General features: G+C 45.9%; 1 long non-coding RNA gene across 1 annotated transcript; it reads right to left on the minus strand.

Moving 5' to 3' along the window:
• Positions 1–8166: 8166 nt before the first annotated feature.
• LOC144107901 (uncharacterized) lies at positions 8167–16337 on the minus strand. Its single transcript, XR_013309433.1, has 4 exons — positions 16186–16337; positions 13349–13446; positions 10851–10961; positions 8167–8302 (listed from the first exon to the last, which is right to left on the minus strand). It is a non-coding gene; the product is annotated as an uncharacterized LOC144107901 (long non-coding RNA).
• Between the last annotated feature and the right edge of the window lie 2945 nt (positions 16338–19282).

The raw sequence follows: 19282 nt of genomic DNA on the forward strand, positions 1-19282 counted from the left end.
TTCACTGATGTTTTCTTTGCCTTTGTCACTTTGTTCACCGCCTTATAATGCGGCTGCCTCTTCGCTGTTGAAGCAAGCGAAGAGTTTGTAAACGCCGTTTAAGCTCTTGTAAGCCTTTAAATGGACAGAAATATCTTGAATAACAGAGAAGCACCCCTTCGTACAATAGGAGGGTCACGCATTGTGACCCTTAAGACTGCTTACGTGTAGGAATACGAAATCATTACTGGCCCTGGGTGCATCGATAACCACCCACACAGCACCCACACGCATGCCAGCATCAGAAGTAACAGCCATGTAGCATCAGCTGTCAAACCTAACCCCCTCCCGAGAACTCGTCATCATCGTCCGCACGAAATGAGGTCGACGTATCAAGCGCACATGAACCACCTAAATAACATGACCATCGGTCGCATTGGTTAATCCTAGGGCCGATAAATTATCCTGCGACCCATTATTTCTCAGTGACCCATATGTTCATTATTTACTGGGCACCTTCCCACCACTTAAACAATAAACTCCTCACGCATACGTGAAGCGTGTAATAATAATAATAATAATATTAATAATAATAATAATTGGTTTTGGGGAAAAAAATGCCGCAGTATCTGTCTCATATATCGTTGGACACCTGAACCGCGCCGTAAAGGAAGGGATAAAGGAGGGAGTGAAAGAAGAAAGGAAGATGTGCCGTAGTGGAGGGTTCCGGAATAATTTCGTCCACCTGGGGATATTTAACGTGCACTGACATCGCACAGCACACGGGCGCCTTAGCGTTTTTCCTCCATAAAAACGCAGCCGCCGTGGTCGGGTTCGAACCCGGGAACTCCGGATCAGTAGTCGAGCGCCCTAACCACTGAGCCACCGCGGCGGGTGCGTTTAATAGCGAGTGTGGAAACTCCTGTCGCATCACTTGAACACCACTCAAAACTTTCTGCAGTGCTAGCCGTACAAGACAAGGTGCTCCTGTTTAACGCCGTACAGCATCTAATTCCTCCTTCGTCGCTGGTTTACTATGTTGTCACAGGTGAAGCATGATGGTGCAAATTGGGCGCTCGAGCGCCAGATCAGCGTCCAAACCGTTCCGCACGGCGTGTTCGGTCAGCGACAGATTCCCAAACAAGCCGTTAATTTCAACTGGAGCTGCACGTTTAGCTACCTTATCGATCAGGCTCTTTATAGTAAGGAAAGGTTAATTGACTAGCTCGCACAGAAATAATGAAGCTATATGAGATATAAGCGGTTGATCACATAGTCACATACCACGTGATATGTGAAGACTATATCTGTGGTCTGGTAGCATTTTTTTTTCTCGGCTGAGGAAAACTAGGTAATCTAGCTGGGACATCACTTTAGTGCAATATTTTGAAGTGGGAGACCATTGTCGACCTTCTACAGCCCGAAGCACCACCCACCGCCACTTTTCTTTTTTTTGAACCGATGTTTATTGCCTCAGGGCATACAAACTATGAAGTGAGAGATGAGTAAGATGCTTAAATAAATGAAAAAAGGTGGGCTGATTTGATGAAATCAAGAAGTGAACGATGATATGGACCCTGTGTCCAGGCAATATAGCAATCCGGATTGTCCGGTGAGAGTCCCACTGCCGCCAGGTGCCGAATTCTCGTCGGCTTCAGCGCCGGGCAGTCCCACAACAGGTGGTGGATATCCGCCTCACAGTCTCTGTTCTTGAAGACTGGACACCCGGGGCGGGGATATAAATATTTGAAATGCGGCCACTTGCGTGTCACAGCTATAGTTAGCGCAACCCCGACCTGTATCCTCCGAAGCACAACCTCCTCTGCACGGGTAAGACCACGGGGGAGGGATCGCACACGGAGGGATTAGAGCACGTGTGCGGCGCCGGAGGTGTTCCTTTCTTGTTAAAAGGAGGGTAGTGTCATCCAGAGTGAGGACTCGAGGCAAAGACGAGGTTGGGGTCGAAAGGCGGGTTGCAGAATCTGCGCGGCTTTGTGCGCTCAGGAGGTCACGCGGGACCCACTCAGTACGGATTTGCTGCGGGATGCGTGCCGCTAGACGATGGATGTCTTGGCAGATTTCTGGGGTGCGACTGACTCGTCGTAGTAGGCGTGTGACGTGAAGGGCATCGGTGCGAATGACAATGCGGGCCGTGGGTAGCATGGGAACGGCGGCCACAGAGCAAAGTGCTTCTTGAACCGCAAGCATCTCCGCACAGGAGGAAGGAGGTTCTGAGAGGCGAAACCTTGGCGTTTTGTTCAGAGCAGGCTTGCAAGGACAGTAAACTGCCGTTGTTGTTTCGCAGGCCTGGATGCTTGCGTCAACATACATAACGGTGGAGCCATGCGGCAGATTGGCGTCTTGTTCTGTAATTCGGTCGCGAAACGACGATGCCGCGCGGGTAGATGGCCGACGTAGATCAGTTGGCTTGTTGTCGCTTAGCTGCACAAAACGCCAAGGAGGAAGAAGTGGTGGGGGCGGCTGTAGAATGGAGTGCGATGAAGCATATGCCCTGAGTGCACACGTTGTGTGTGTAAGGCTTGACTTTAGGCGGCGAGCATCGCGTCGTTGCTGCACCAGCTCATCTAGTGTATTCAGCTGCGCATGTTCTTGGAGCGCCACGATCGGGGTAATGCGGGGAAGGCAAGCGATGGCCCTCATTGCCTCTCGATTAACAGGTTCTAGGCGATCCCATTGAGCCCTCGTCAAATGCTGGAATTGGGCTTGGTAAACGAGGCGCGGTTGCACAACCGCACGCACCAACTGTCGTGCAACATGAGAGCGGGCTCCGCCTGTTTTAGGAGCAATGCGTCTAATCGACCCAACGCCTGAATTGCTTGCTTTTTAGCCCTAGAAAGCCACGCAGTGCCTGTTCCTGACTCGTGTATTGTCAAGCCCAAGATTTTTACGGTCGAACTTTCTTGAATTGGAGCTCCGGATAGATGGAGACGAATTGGTGTTGCAGCCAGTTTACGGCGCCCCCAGCGGTTGGCGACTGACACGAACGTGGTTTTGCTCACTAAGAAGCAAAAGTCGACGTAATATCTATGGCTGATTGTAGGCCTGCTGCTTGAGTCATCAGGTCGTTGTGAGTGCTCCACACCGTTATGTCATCAGCATACAATAAGAACTTACCAGAGACATCATGTAAGCGCCATGCAAGGGGGATAAAAGCAATATCAAATAATGTTGGCGATAACATCGATCCCTGGGGAACGCCGCGAAGAGGCACAAGTGATCCGACGGCCTCATCACCGAGGCGTATGGCAAAGTGTCGGCCTTCAAGGAAGGATTTAACAAAATTGCGCACTCTAACGGGAAAATGCAGCATGTCAAGCGATTCCAAGATGGCAGCATGACTGATATTATCGTACGCCTTTTCAACGTCCATGGCCAGTACAGTACGTACATTGTGGCTGCGAGTTGAGGCCAGAACTATTGACGCCAAAGACACCCAGTCCATCTTCTGTACCTATGGACGTACGAAAGCCAATTTGGGCGGGATGGCAGAAATCATGGTGCTCAAGCCACCACGACAGTCATGTGGCAAGCATTTTTTCGGTAAGCTTGCATAATGTTGGCGTAAGCGATATAAGCCGGAAATTTCCGAGGTCTGTCGGCAGCTTCCCCAGCTTTGGTATGGGGATTACAATAGCCGGTTTCCAAGTTTCTGGTACGACGCCTTCTACCCATACCTTGTTAATGGTGGCGAGGAGTTGAGGCAGTACAGCGGATTTTAAGTTCTTGTAAACCTCGTACGGAATGGAGTCCGGATCGGGCGCAGTCTTCCGACGGGCCTCGTCTATTGCTGCAAGCAACTCGGGCATTGAAAATGGGCTTGCAATTCCCTCGGCGTCGGCTGTAGATGGGAGCTTATCGACACATACTGGAATGGCAGCCAAGGGGGCTCCTAGCACCCTTGGAGGCAACACATCATACTTGGGGAAAAACTTCCGCGCTGCCTCTGGCGAAATCATCCGGAGCTAAGTTAGCTGCGCAGCATGCTGTGGCCGCTGCGTCAGGACGACGGGAACCATGTTCCATTGCACGAAACGTTCGCCAGAGAGCAGCATTCGATGACTTTGTCGAGAACTGCTCACACCATGCATGCCACTGCCGTCGCGAGAGATCGCGTTCATATCTGCGAGCCTTGGCAGTAAGATAATTCAATCTTGTCCGTGCTTGCGCGGAAGTCGGGTCTCGGGAAGCTGCCATCTCCGCTTGTCGGCGAGCAGCCAAAAGGTTAAGCAGACCCACATCCGGCGCCGGGCGATTCACGTCCGTCCAGGTGACAGCAGTAGCCTTTATCAGCGCAGTTTGTAAGCAGTCCACAAGTTGTGTAGATGATTGCAGAGAGAGGTCTTCGACGGTGGTGCGTAACTTGTCCCAATTGACCACAGAACACCTACGGCGTAATCGGCGGGCCCTTGATGGATGGAGACCGATGATGATAGGATGGTGGTCACTACCCCAGCAGTCTGGCTCTAGGTGCCACGATGGAGTCCCGGGTCCTGACCACCACGTAAGGTCCGGAGCATATGTTGGGCTGCGAGCATGGCGCACAGTCCGCGTTGCTGAATCTGGGTGGTTGCGTAAAACAAACAGCGCATCCGCGAATGCGTCCCGCACACGCCTACCACGGGGGCTTGAAGTGGTGTACCCCAGTCCGGATGAGGGGTGGTAAAGTCACCACCGACTAAAACAGGCCACCCTGGGTGCTGTCGTCGTAGAGTTAATAACCACCCCAGATTAATGCGGGAGGGAGCTCCACCGGCGGGTCTTACATAGTATAATGACACGACCACAACAGTTGCCTTAGGAAGCTTCACAGCCACTGCGACTACCTGTTGGTATGAGGTGCACCTGTTTTCTAGAGAGAGGCGAACTCGAGGAAAACGCGCATCAATTAACGTACACCGCCGCCTTTCCCGGAGGGGCATCAGTGTGCACACGACGGTCGTTCATTGAAGGAGACATGTATCCATTAAAGCCCGGAATGGATGGCAAGGCCTTGGTCTCCTGCAGTAGCAGGGCCCACACCTGGAGCTTGTTCATGCGAAGTCGAGATTTGAGCTCTCCCAGCTTTGTGGAGAGGCCTCTGCAGTTCCATTGGAGCACACCACAACTACGTGTACTCGCCATTTTCGATTAGTCTTCCAAGCGTTGTAATATAACTGATGACAGGTTAGATAAATGGTTTATCATAAATCGGAGTAGGGATGTTGTTGAGTTATCCTGCAGTGCTGCAGAAGACCTGGTAGAGTCGGCGAAAAACGCATGAGGGCTGGACGTAAACGAAGGCGCTGCAGCATTGGTTGGCGTGGAGTGGGATTCCACTGGTTGTCTACGGCGAGCAAGCAGTTCACGGCGTTGCCGTAGCTTAGAGACCTCGGCTAAAAGGCGTGCAATTTGGTCGTCAACTGCTGCCATGTCCTCACGCAGAGGTTCCAGTATGCTGTGCTTTTGTGTAGCTTGAAGGCGACGGCGAACCTTGCGCACTTTATCACTGTACGACTGTTGGGCAGGGGCTGCAGGTGGATTGGGCTCAGAAAGCTCCAGCCAGTCGTCTTCATCCCACTAAAGAGCCGCAAACCTGTTGGATGTCTCTATCGGGGCTCTGTTTTCATTCGGAGGCACTTGCTTACGGGTCCCACGCCGAACCTTCTCAGTTGCTTTCTGTTTTGCTGGGCAAGTTGGAGATGTGAACTCGTGGTCGTCAGTCTTGCAAAGTCCGCACCTGTAAGACGGTGTGCCTTGTGGCCGAGCCTAATCTTGAGTTGCAAAAGGGCATGATCGGCGCATGTGGCCAGGTCTGAAACAGCTGTAGTAATAGACAGCGCTCAGTATGTAAAGGCGAGGCCGCAGAATACAGCCATAGTAGTAAAGTCGTTCTTGGAGAGTTGGTGGGCCCTGTAGGGTGACGATGCACGAGCGCCCCTTTCCCATATACCGCGCTTGGATGACACTGTGGGTTGGACAGTACAGCTCACGCTGGAGGGTCGTCTGGTCTTCGGCAACGTCGACGTTGTAGTCCGAACCTTCTACTAGGTACACCTGGACCGGCACCTAGATCTCGCTTGTAATCGATATGCACTTGAGCGTTTGCAGACGCTCGACAGCAGCCAAAGCCACACAGCGATGGTTTTAGATTTCGTTCTAGACGTGAAGCCACGAAAACCTTTGGTCCCAAGACACGCGTCCAGGTTCGTCTGAAGAATCCTGCTCGGAATGTCTGTCAGGCTTTTGGCTGCCAGAGTTGTAATGGCCACTTTATACGACACCGATCCCGATGTCGGCACAGCCACCTGGTTGGCATACGCTGGGCAGGAACGCTTGCCTTGTGAGCTGCAATTGGCAGAAGACGAATCCTGTGCAGTGTCCCCTGATGGGCGCTTTTGAGAGCTGTGGGAAGCCGGTGGCACGGATGGAGGTGCTGAAGACAAGTCCAATTGGAGAGCTCTCCTCCTCACGGTGCACGGTTGAAGCCCCATCCAGCAGAGGCTGGGCAGCCATTGCCGAGTTCCGCCCAGAGGGCAGATCGCTTACGGGCTGAGGTGCATTTGGAGAAGGCGGGATGTGCGCTGCCGCTGATGGGCCGGGAGCAGGGACCAACGCCGGCGAAGCCACCTCTGCCAGCGCGTCACCGGTGGCTCTAGGCCTAGTCTCGGAGCCCAGTCCAGCTGCCGGGATGACTGAAGGACATTTGCTTACTGCCACCCAGTCAGACGGCGTATAAGCCTCCGGAGCTTCCTCAGATGGTGCGAAGTCAGTTCTCTTGATATAAGGAACGTATTTGTGTGGATGGAGAGATTTTTCCCTGGAGCGATGTGCAGCCACCTTAGCAGTGACACTTCGTCTTCTTTCCCCCACCGCCACTTATACCTAGCCACATGAGATGTACACAGAGGGCACTGTGCAGAAACGTATGTTGACAAGGCAGCGGACATGGGCTGCCGCAGATTGTGGTGTCAGATGTGTTTGCTCCTATGTTTTGTTCAGTCGTACTTTTATTTTTATAGTGCGTTATAACAGAACGTCTGCAAAGCGAGTTTTATTGCAGCGGGTATTGTAGCACTGAGCTATCGTTGTCACGGAGGCGGAATGGTAGGTCCTCGTGCATAAATCGAAAGCAGTCACATTGGCGACAGCTGATTTAAGCGCCACCCAATGAGTCGGCCCTTTCTGTTTACTGGCAATGGCAGCTAGCACTGCCACATTCAATACAAATTCGAACATGCCCCCAATGAACCAATTGAGGGTTCGGATAGGAAGCTCCCACGTTTTTTACATTGGCTTGGTTCATTCGGCCGGGAACTGCAATCGCCACAAATCATCGATGATCAGTAAAGTTGCGAAGTAAATTGAGGAAGCTAGGCAAAACTTCATTGTATGTACTGTCATGCTCAATATGGCCTGCAACGTGTCCAGAGTGAACCAACTAAACTTTCCGCTTCATAGCAAATTAATGAGCCTTCGCACAGAGCACCAGACTTCAAGTACATTCAGTGTACTTTATTTGCATCGACGGCTAAATACGTAAACTTTGAGCACCGCTGAGCTCACACTGCTTCAAGAGCTGTTCTCCTTTCAGATCTCGCCTATTGATGTTCATAATTAGTGTGAGAGTATACCTAATTTTCGTTTGAGTTCCTACAGCACTGTTTCGAATATTGCTTGCCTTTTAGGCAACCATTGTTATTCCTTTTTCATAGAACACTTAACTCATGTCGTTCAGCCATGCTCCTCATAGCTATTTCTCAAGTACGGTGACATACACAAATTATGCTTGCATCTTCCTTTTAGTTTGGCAGTTCTTGCTGCTGTTTTCTTCATTTCAAAGAGTAGCGAGGCATAAAACTAGTTTTAAGTCATTCAAATTCCTGAAATTTAGAGCCTATTTTTGAGCCAACATGACAAGCTTCTTTTTATCATAATTGACTAAGTGTGCGGTGAGGATGGGGAAAGCAGGGGCATTTGTACAATTTCCGTCCTGTGGTTAAAAGTGAATACAAATACAATACTGTCCTATGCATGCACGCTCCAGTGAATCAACTGCAGTGCGAGGACGATTCCTTTACAGAAAACAATAAGAACTACTACGACGTTCCAAAAATATATGAACAGTCGAGCATGCTTTATTCCACCAAACGAGGAGCAGGAGTAGAATACTTGTCCCATAACGACCGAGGGGGATCCAAGCACCACGTGATGTTGGGTACTTTTATGCCATATCTTACATGACACAACTCTGCGAACTTGCTATAACAGCCTTCTTTCCCTTGTACGCCTGATCCTCCTTTCGACAACAGGAGGCAATAGACAGCTGCAAAAAAAAAGGCATTTCATTAGTCGCTGGAATAAAAGCATGCTAACTCAAACCCCAGTCTGCATATATGATCACAATCGAACAAAAATGCACGAAAAGCTCTACTTTGCACCCCTGTCAAGTGCAACCTTTCTTCTGACAATTTTATTGTAATCAGAACCTTCAGTTTCTTTAAATAGCATCATGAGGTCAATTTCACAATTTTTAATGTCTTTTTTTCATCAGAAACTTCCATCTACAGTAAAGCTGATCAGTGCACATATACTGACGTGATCGCCGAAAGAAGCTTTCGTAACAGCAACTCTCTCAATTTATATTAATCCTCCAGTGCTGACCTCCAGCAGCTTCATCTTGGCGATCACGGATAGTAATGCAGTGACCAGCTTTAATCTCCACTTTAATAAGAAAAGTAATGCATATAACGCCATCCGATGGTATAGAACTAACTGTGTTGCTTCTTCGGGGCTTGCAAATGAATCTGCTGCACCACCAAATAATCATCACAACACTTGAATTTAGCGCTCCTGTGCAATTTATCCTCTCAGGCTGCCGTGGTGGCTCAGTGGTTTATGGTGCTCGGCTGCTGGCCTGAAAGATGCGGGTTCGATACCGGCAGCAGTAGCAGCATTTCAATGGGGGCAATATGCTAGAGGCCCGTGTACTCTGCAATGTCAGTGCATGTTAAAGGTGCACTAAAGAGGATTCTGAGCTCATCTTTTTACCACGGGAACTCGATCTACATGCTCCAAGCATATCGAATTAGAATGCACCAGCTCCCGCCTTTTATTTTTGAACTCACCTCCAAGAATAGGAGTCAACCAACGCATAGAGTTCCTTTCAGCCAGTCGCGTGGAAGCTTGCTACCGGAGGAGTGATACGTGAAGCAAAGAGTCCATGCATATTTTTATTTCCGTGGGCCCAATTTACGGTTATGTTTTCCGTGACTGAATATATTTATTCAAGGAAACCTAAAAACAAAACAAAACCGAAAGCAAAGCCGCCATGAGATTGGCTGAAAAGCACTCCATGCTTTGGTTGACTCCTCCTACTCTCGGAGGTGAGCTCAAAATAAAGGCAGGAGCCCAGACATTTAATACAATGCAATAGGAAAATCGGCTGCACAGGAGAATAATACGAAGTTTCTAAGAATGCTCGGAGCATGTAGGCCGAGTTTCCACGGTAAAAGATTAGCACAGAACCCTCTTTAACACACCTTTAAAGAACCCCAGGAGGCCGAAATTATCCGCAGTCTTCCAGTATGGCGTCCCTCACAGCCTGAGTTACTTTGGGACGTTAAGCCTCATAAAATCTAGCAATTTACCCTCTTGGTACCCGGCAACAAAATTTGCCCAGCATATTCGACAAAGCCATTGGGCGTGAGAAATTGTACTGTTGTTAAAAGCTCTTAAAATGCTCTGCTTCTTTTAGGACCTGTGCACCTGTCTGGTGAGCACAGTCAAAGTTGTTCTACTTTCTGTCTGCTTCAGGATGTCTCAAAAACGTGCCAGTCAGTGTGAGCACATTTAACGCTGAGGGTGAAAAATGACAAGCGAATTTAAGTGAAACAAAACTGGCAGTTGAGCGCTCTTTAATTAGCACTTAGTCGCACTGGTAACAGTGCAGGCAACGCACCAGCGTGCACCGGAGCGAAGACTGAACCGTACTTTCCCTCAGTAGTATGGAAATATTATGATTTCTTCCATATAAGACATTCCCTAGCTCGCAGCGAAAGTTTCGAAAGCATAAAAAGATACTTCAACATTGTTTCGAAACTTAAATTGTTCTATCCCAAAAGTCTAAAGAAAATTGGAGGCACACAATTTATACTTCGAATCACGGACTCCTTCACCATGCGTTACAAGTGTCCGATCACACTGACAGATTTTTACCGTTAATGGCATTGTGACTGCCTTAAATCTTTAAGTGCTGATTCTACATCAGGACTGAATACACTGAGTGTGCAGCATAATGAGGAGATTTTGCATTTACATGTGCTTCATTTAATGCTCTTTAGCGGGTATTTCCAATCCAGCGTGCCACCAGTTGGAACAGGTTAAAACATCAGTTACAATATATTAATATTCCATTACCCTGTACCAGCTCTATGGTATGAACAGTGACATTAGTTATCACCCGAAAAGCAAAAAAACTGTCGTCAATCTGTGGATAATAATGCATTTTAGCAGATGACCTTGCTGTACTGCACTTAACATAGCTGCTTTTGGTATAGATGCTGACAGAGAACATCCTGACTGATAGCAAGATCATGAGTTTAAGGCCTGATATTTATTTATATCACTTAAATAACACAGCTTATGGCATCGTATTTTTTTCAAGCTGAAACAACTCAGGTTATATAGTATATCTGCAGAGTAGCAGACCACTACTCTTCCCAGGTTACTCTCATGTCAAAGTGGTAAATCATGTTCTACTCTAACGAAGACTGGTCCTGTCAGTGAATCCTGATGTTTTCAAAAAAGTGTGCTTCAGTCTATTTCTACTTTATAAGTGTGTGTGTGTGAATTCGCAGCATACTGGTACTTACGTGCAACAGTTGTTTCATTTACTATCTTCTCTGTATATACTGGAAACAGGTAACCAGGCACTTGCACAAGCAGGCATGTGCTGTTCGAAAAAAGCAGTTTGTAGCCTTCACCTGCATTAAAGTGCGAGAAAAAGAGTCACTTTCACAAGCGTTCCGAAACTCTACAATGAGCATGAAACGCACAGTTCCACAGCATTAGCTTGCTAACTTTTTCAAAACTTTCTCACATTCATACGTTTATCGCGACACTTCCAATTTGGACACTCTTGTCAGGTTGAAGGAAGAAAGGAAGTTATTGCGCGAAAGTGCTCCACTTCAAGTTCTGCTTACAGTTAAACTTTACCGCCGAATAAGCGTTAGCCTCACGGGTCAACAAAGTGTGTGTATGACGTAAACCAAAACCTCAACTGCCAGTGCTCTTACAGCTCCTCCAACAGGTTGGAGTGTAAACGTTCACATCTGATTATGCACACCACGAGAGATATACTAGTAGCACGTGCTCAAAAGAGAACTTTTATGAAAACGTACCACTAATGTCAGCACCATAAAGCTAATATAGCATTCTTCTTGACAAATTAAATATGTTACAAATGACTTTCGTTAACAGCAACATGCATTTACAGGAAAATAATTTAAACCTTTACAGATGTTAATTTTAATGACAGCTATACATGCTATAACAGCTTTCACCTAAGACTTTACACAATTTCTAAAAACAGAATTTTTTAGTTAGAAGAGTTGTTTTTCGGCACAGAATTGTCAGCGCTGTAATACATCAGAACATCACTAAGATGTAGTAACTAGCAGGCTGGTTAACAAATACTGAATAGATAACTTCTAACTACTACTGTTGGGCTCCTTAATTATTGACAGGTGTATAAAGCCCACCGTAAATGATATCGATTTCAGTTTTTAGAATTTTTAAAACACGGTTACCTTTGGTGCTGTGGCCCAACAAATTTTGGCTATTGCAAAGAGTTATGTGCACTGGAGAGGTTGCGTTGCCTGCAAGCTTCTCGAAAATGCGTTTATTTTTGCACGATGTAGCCAAAATTTGTTGTACCACAGCGCCGGGAGTAACAGGTTTTTGAAATTCTAAAAACTGATATGGATGCTACTTACGGCTGGCTACACACCTCTGAACAATTAAGGAGCCTAACAATAATAGTTAAAAAGTTGGCTATTCAATATTGGTTAATCAGCCTGCTAATTAGCATGCCTTAGCTGTATTCTGCTATACTACACTGCTGACAAAGCTATGCTGAAACGAAACAAGCGCTCTTCTAATTCAAAAAGCCTATTTTTAAAAATTGTGTGACATCTTAGGTGAAACACCCTCTATAACCTAATTGATTCCATTGCATCCTTTGGGAGGTGGGTGCATACCGTGTATGAGTTGCATGCTGTGCTGTATTGTGGAGCTGAAGTGTCGCTCTTGTTGGTCCTAGAAAATTATTAAATTGTGTATTTTCACAATGGTTATTCAAAACATTATTCTTAACATGTGTGAAACGTTAAAAAAGAGACATTAAGAACAATGAAGTTACATTAGACCAGAACAAAAAGTAACATTGTTGGTACGTTTCAGTGCTACCTGTGGCGCTGGCGATCACATTAGTACACTGGAGTGCACTTGCACTATTGCGGTTTTAGTTGCTACCGCAGCGCAGGCCAGTGTTCTTTCCCGTAAAGTGGCATCGAGAGAAGACAGCCGAGATCTCACCTCCATGTGGTTGTCACCATTAATAAGGCATTGTCAATTATCATATGTACATACGTTTCTAAAGAAAAAAAACCGCTGCTTTCTACTTCAAAATGTCTCACTTGTTTTGTTAAACACTCCTCTGCGGTCTTGACGTCCTTCTAAGAAATTAACACAAGACTCATTCTACTGACATATTTATGTGAAAAAGCTTCTTGATTAGCTGTTTCGTGCACTTTCATTCTTAAATTGTGCTGTATTCAGCCACCTGATGTGGGCGGTACGCACAGCCTGATAAGCCCGTGCAGTTTTGATGGCCAAACAAATCAATGTATTAATAATTTGCACTAATGGCTTATATTTTATTTTTTGAACCTGCTAATTCCAAACATAGAAATTATGAAAAGCTACGCTAGTCTCTCAGAAGCAAAGACAAGCCAGAAAATGGGATTCTCTTCCCTATTAGACCGGACGTCCCCAAACATAATGCAGCCTGAATTTCTGGCAACGGCCCCTTGCTTGCTTGTATTACAAGCTTCTTAGTCCAGACCAGTGGTGTTATTGCAGGCGCTCCCTTAGGCATGTTTTCAATTTAAAATTTTTGTCGTGTTGGCCTTGGTACCAGGATTACACTTTTTAAAAATTCTGCAAATATTTTTTTTGGTAAACTGGCAGCTTGTCCTACAGTTGGATATATATGGCTACAGTATGCAGCGTTTGCTCAAAACAAAAGACGACAATGCAAGATGCGGAGCAACTTCTGAATGTAGTCTGCCAAGTGCAGAAATCTACTTACCTTTAGTTTCTACCACTTTGAATGGATCAGGGGGGTTTGCCTCAGTCAACTTCAGTTCGTATTGAGTTATAAAATTTGCTCTGGCAAAGCCGGCTTTCCTAAACAAATAGATTAGCAGCATTTTATAAAAAGATGAGGAGAGGGTGCAGGGACAGGAAGAGAGGGTAGAGAAAATTCATAGGTAATTGTTAAGGAACTTTAACGTCCTAAATTGGCACGCTGTTCTGCGAGGCATGCCTTAGTGTAACACTTTGGGTTAATTAGAACCACCTAGCGTTTTTAACTAGTGCCAAAATCTCAGCACACCAGCGCTTTTGTGCGTTACCTCCAACAAAACCTGCTGCCACGACTGCGATCCAACCCACAACCTGATGCTTAGCAGCCTAATGTTGCATGAAGAGAATTCAATGACAAGAAAGGCAGAAAAGGTCGGCCTGAGCTGTAGCCTGCTAATGTGCACTAGGGATGGAGGACGAAAAGTTAAAAAAAGAAAGAAGAGTGATGATGCATGACGATACCATGTGGAAGGGGCGAATAAGCAAGTAATGTCATGGACAAATATTAGCAGGATACGGAATTACAGAAAAAAAAAGTTATTTCTGCGATCCCTGTCCAGAGAGTCAGCTCGTTTTCTATAGAACGAATAGAGCAGGTATGTCCTCTCATGCATGCATGGTTTTCATTCACCTGTTTTACCTAGGTAAGACCGCGGAGAAAAATTTTTTTTTCAGCGAACACGCATCCCGCAAAAGTTTCCCCATAGCCGTACGCCAACGCCACTCCCATTCTGTTGCTGCACAGAAGCCCACGCATCTAGCACTAACGCTTATGCTTCGTATGCAACGGTATGCTGAAATGACCCGCAGCGCTATGGCGTTTGGCTGCTGAGCACAAGGTCGCGGGATCGAACCCCTGCCGAGGAAGTTGCATTTCAATGAAGGACCAGTGCCAAAACACTCATTTGCTCTGCAAAGTCAGTGTATGCCGAGAGGTACACAGAGCTAAATTAATCCGAAGCAACCCACTACGGGTACCGGTTGCTAAGTGTAGGTTTGCGAAGTAAAACCCAGCATACCACACCAAATCATACCTTACTGCACTATTGCAAACAGTACAAAAATAATGCCTAAAAGCAAAATAACTTTTGAAAAAAATCTGAATATTACCATGTTTTTTACAAGAGTGAGTTGACGGGCTAGTTCGTTCTGCATGAGGAATATGCAGCACAAGGCAAAGACAAGGGACAGAAACAGACACAGTGCTCGTGTGTGTCTTTTACTATTTCTGTCCCTTTTCTTTACCTTGCCCTGTATATTCATCGTAACCAAGTTTTTGTCAGAATGGATTGCATTTCCTTAACTGACATGAAGGGGCCCCGGATAACCATTCAATTTTTCTGGTCAAAACAATAGTGAGCGGTGTTCAGGTCTCTGACATACTTTTTCGCATATTGTTTTGAGAATCGCCAAGTTTTCCGTAGAAACACCAAGTTAGTTATAGTCAGATGCAACTCATGATTGCAGCGATGAATTCCACCCAAGGGGTGCCTTCTAGCCAATGATGTCAACCGCTTGTCATGACTTCATTGTTAATCTCTTAGCGGGACATCGTGGGTGAATGGCCGGTGCCTCTATGAAATCATGTTAACTGTGGTGTCATGATAATTAGTCAGTGCCATTGTCTGGAAGTCATCCTTGGAGGGGCGTTTTCTGCTTCGTTCTTGAGTTGTATCCACTTATAGTTGCTCCGCAAATATGGGAGTTGACGCAGATATGGGAGTTGACCAAACAGATTGCTTACAGCACCTACTTCTATGCAAGCTTACTCATCTGCTAATCCTCTAACCGGTGTTCAGAACTCTAAAATACCTGTTTTTTTTTTCTTTTCCCTCACTCTCTCTCTCTATGAAGCGTAATTCTTCGAAAAAACGATCTGGCAAAGTTTTCGCCCAAGTATACAGGGCCTTTCACCTAAGTCTTAACACAACTTTTTAAAAACAGGCTTTTTGAGTTACAAGAGTACTTTTTTTCTGCATGCTAGTGTCAGTGGTGCAGTACATCAGAATACAGTTATTAGCAGGCTGGTTAACTAATATTGTAAAGTTAAATGTTTAACTATTACTGTTACGCTCCTTAATTACTGAAAGGCGTGTAGCTTATTGTAACTTGTATCCATATCAGTTTTTAGAATTTTGAAAGCACGGTTACCCTCGGCACTATGGCCCAACAAATTATGGCTATTTCAACGAGTTACGTGCAATGGAGAGGCTGCTTTGCCTGCAAGCTTCTCGAAAGCACATGTATTTTGGTGCGATGTGGCCAAAATTTGTTGGACCGTAGTGCCTATGGTAACCGCATTTTCGAAATTCTAAATACTGATATGGACATCACTTATGGTGGGCTACATGCCTGTCAATAATTAAGGAGCCTGATGGTAATAGTTAAAAAGTCAACTATTCAATATAAGTTAACCAGCCTGCTACTTAATCGTCTTAGCTGTATCCTGATGTAATACACCACAGACAATGCTATGAAGAGCTCTTCTAACTTGAAAAACCTATTTTTAAAAATAGTGTAAAGTCTTGGCAAAACGTCCTGTATACAGTCATGAACAAAATAACCTGGAAAAATTGGATGAAGGCCAAGAACTATTGATGGGTTCGTGCTGCCATGACGAGCCATGACAAGGTTCTGGTATGCACTCTTGTGCCAGTGTTTCATTACTGGTTCCATGTTGTCGCAGCTGGATGGCACAACCAGTTATTTTTCGTCAACGCTCCACTACTTAAGGTTAGGCTGACCATGACTACATTTCTGCGAAATTTTGCTGTTACTTACAATGTGCCGTTAGCATAGGTGTATATATGTACAAACTGTCGTCCATCAGTTTTATTTTCAAAAATGAAATATGTGCAATGATCATCATTGGTTTCTTTAGTCCGACCGTTAGGCAAGTTTTCGACCGCCACCATGTATCTTGTGCCAACGCGTACGGCCTGTAAAGACAAGAGAAAAAGTGATAGGGGTTTGGTGATGGGTGTTTGACGCAGTTTAGCTGAGGAGACATGCGAGAGCAGGAAATCATTCTTCAATTGAAGGGGGCACTTAAGCTTCGCCTTAAAGGTATGTCGCAACAGCATTAGTGGGCGAGTGCCCATATATGCAGAATTTGTCATTCTATACTTCTGGTGAGTCCTCATACCACTACCAGTGCAGTGGTGCAGCGATTGAGATGTGTCACTGCACTGGCAGGTGGCTGTTTCTATCACGGCCACCGGTAGGAATTGTGCGACCCATGTTGCTCTTACTGAGCAACCTCTCGTGACCAATCAGTAATTTAACCACCTGCCACGGCAGGATGTGATCACGCCACAAGGTTACGTGACCAATGTAGCGCGACGCCCTCCTCTAATTTGTTACAGCTGGCACGACGCTCCTCTGAACTTACCAAACTTCCTCCCAATGGCTGCAGCTTACGCGAAACTCCTCAGAACTTACTCGAGCTTACCCGAAAGACTTGGGCAAGCTCGGGCCAGTTCGGAGCACAAGACAAGAAAGATGACAAGATTCTTGCTCGAGGTTGGTAGGTCCCGAGTAGTGATTTCGCACTAATATAATACTTGCACGAAAAAGTGAAAGTGAAACGAAGACGCGCCTCTGAATGCTGACTCCACAAACACCGAATCCACATAGGTCCGAGTGAAACACCCAGACAGCTGGCTCGGATACCTGTCGCCAGCTAGCACTGTGCATAGATCTTCGATATCTTTGACATGGTGTGGGCATGTACTCAGAATCCTCACCTTCCCCTTCACCTACTCCTACACGAGAGGCAAGGGAGACTGCCATCCTCAAATGCTCCACACTAGAGTCCCAAAGGGCTCTGATAAAGCTTGTGCGAGACGGGGCCTCATCATGCAGTGTCCAAAACTAAGGATACCGACCATGTAGCGGGGTCTTCTGACTCCCAAACTCTCTTTTTGAGTATTAAAAACTTTTTCACCACAACCACCTCCAACCTAAGAAACGTATGCTATATGGAACGGAAAACCGTATGGCACTACCCGCAACGGTATACGACGAATGGCTGCATCACAATTTTAATAGAAAAATTTGTTCTTGAGGAAAGGAATGTAAAGGGCGCAAAACTGTCTCACATCTCGACATCTCAGTAGACACCTCAACAAAGGTAAACTCTTGGAAGGCAAATAATTGACGGTGCATATGTCCCTTCAAACCCCTGTCTCAAGCTATAGTCTCCAAGAACATGTAAGCTTTATGCAAAGACAAATCACATGACGTCACCCAGAAGGCTGTACGACAAACGGCTGCTCAAAACGTTGGTGCGAATGTAGTCTGCAATACTGGCACCACATTAAGGTCAGCCAAGGGGGGGGGGGGGGGGTGAGGAGGGGGAATGAATGAGATTTGTGTCGTCTGAAATTGTAGCGCTTGGCATGCTGCGTGCGTCCTATGGCCACTTGATGATGTCAACCCATTTTTCTTGCCGTCGCTGGTATTTTCTGCACCATCTGGCAAGTACACACACTCACATACTGAAACATGCTGCTGGCTTTTCTCGCAATGGGGCTAGTAAGGTTTTCGCCTTAATACAGGGTTTTGTCTGTAAGTAGTGCGGGCACTGTATGCCACTTTGTCCTTTTCACCTGTCTGTATCAAAGTTGTATGTAATGCATTACAAGAAATTACTTGTGATCAAACTTGTAATCAATTACATTTTAATGTAATTTTATAAATAATCGATTGTTTTCAAACGGTAATGATCCGGGTAATTCACTTACTTTTTCGGTAATTTATTACTGCTAATGGCCTGTATGAGGCTTCATCTTTCTCACCTGTTTATACTCATCATTATCACTTTGCACTGTTCTCCGCGGTGCGCGATTTGGGTTTCAGGTTGGAATTAATCTACTCGGTAGAGTCCTCGTTTACAATGTTTTGTAAAAATGGTGTCTGATGCATACACCGGTCAACTCTCACGTACGAACGTGTTCTTATTTAACAGAATTGAATGAAGGCTGGCACTGAACTTGAACCGCTGGTATGTACAGTACAGTACAGTATGTACAGTACGTACTGTATTTTTCCTTATGCTATTCCCAGATTGGGGGCATCTGAGGTGTAGCATCAATAAATAAAAGAATAAAATCAGTGGAAAAAATCTGAAAGCGTCAGTTTCAACATGGTGTAGCTTCATGGCACTTTTGATGTCATACGGTGAGTGATCGAAGTTGTTAATGTTTCGAACAGCGCTCACGTACGCTGAGCAGGAATAAGTTGGCCTGTGATTGCTAGTGCGAGCTTTATCTTGGGACACTTCAGTACTGACAAATTGTGAGAGCACAGTTCGGGAGATTAACTCCTCCAGGCGGTGCGTCCGCATTTGTGGGCGTAACCTGAGCATTATAAAATCTTCGTGTGCAAGCGGATGTCCACAACTGTGGATAGAAGCCAAATCTGTAAAATGCTGTGCACAAACATATAAAATCAGACATGCGAAATGAACGCAGAAAACCGTTTTTAAAGCGGATGCCATTCTGTTTTACAGCAGCTGTGGTATAGCTGCAGTGTACGTTGGTTTCGTTTGCTTAGTTTGTACGCATGAACGCTTTAAGGTTCACAAAGTGCTACATTCTTTACATAACGACTTCATAATATACCGGTTGCATACAAAAAAGTATAACTGCCACAACCATCGCCGTTTCCAATATATTTCCGTGCATTTCAATAGAGAGCATTAAAAACGAAAACACCACTATACCTTTTCAAAATTTTCGTACTTCGCTGTCAGTTTCTCGGCCATGGCGTCAAGGTATTCAGCTTGGAATGCAATGAAGCAACTCAGTAACACAGCTGCCAGCTTCATGTTGCTTCTGTCAACGCAAGCCTTCAGTGGCATAAATAACTCTGCTGC

The sequence above is a fragment of the Amblyomma americanum genome, chromosome 10, assembly GCF_052857255.1.
Source record: "Amblyomma americanum isolate KBUSLIRL-KWMA chromosome 10, ASM5285725v1, whole genome shotgun sequence".
NCBI lineage: Eukaryota > Metazoa > Arthropoda > Arachnida > Ixodida > Ixodidae > Amblyomma > Amblyomma americanum.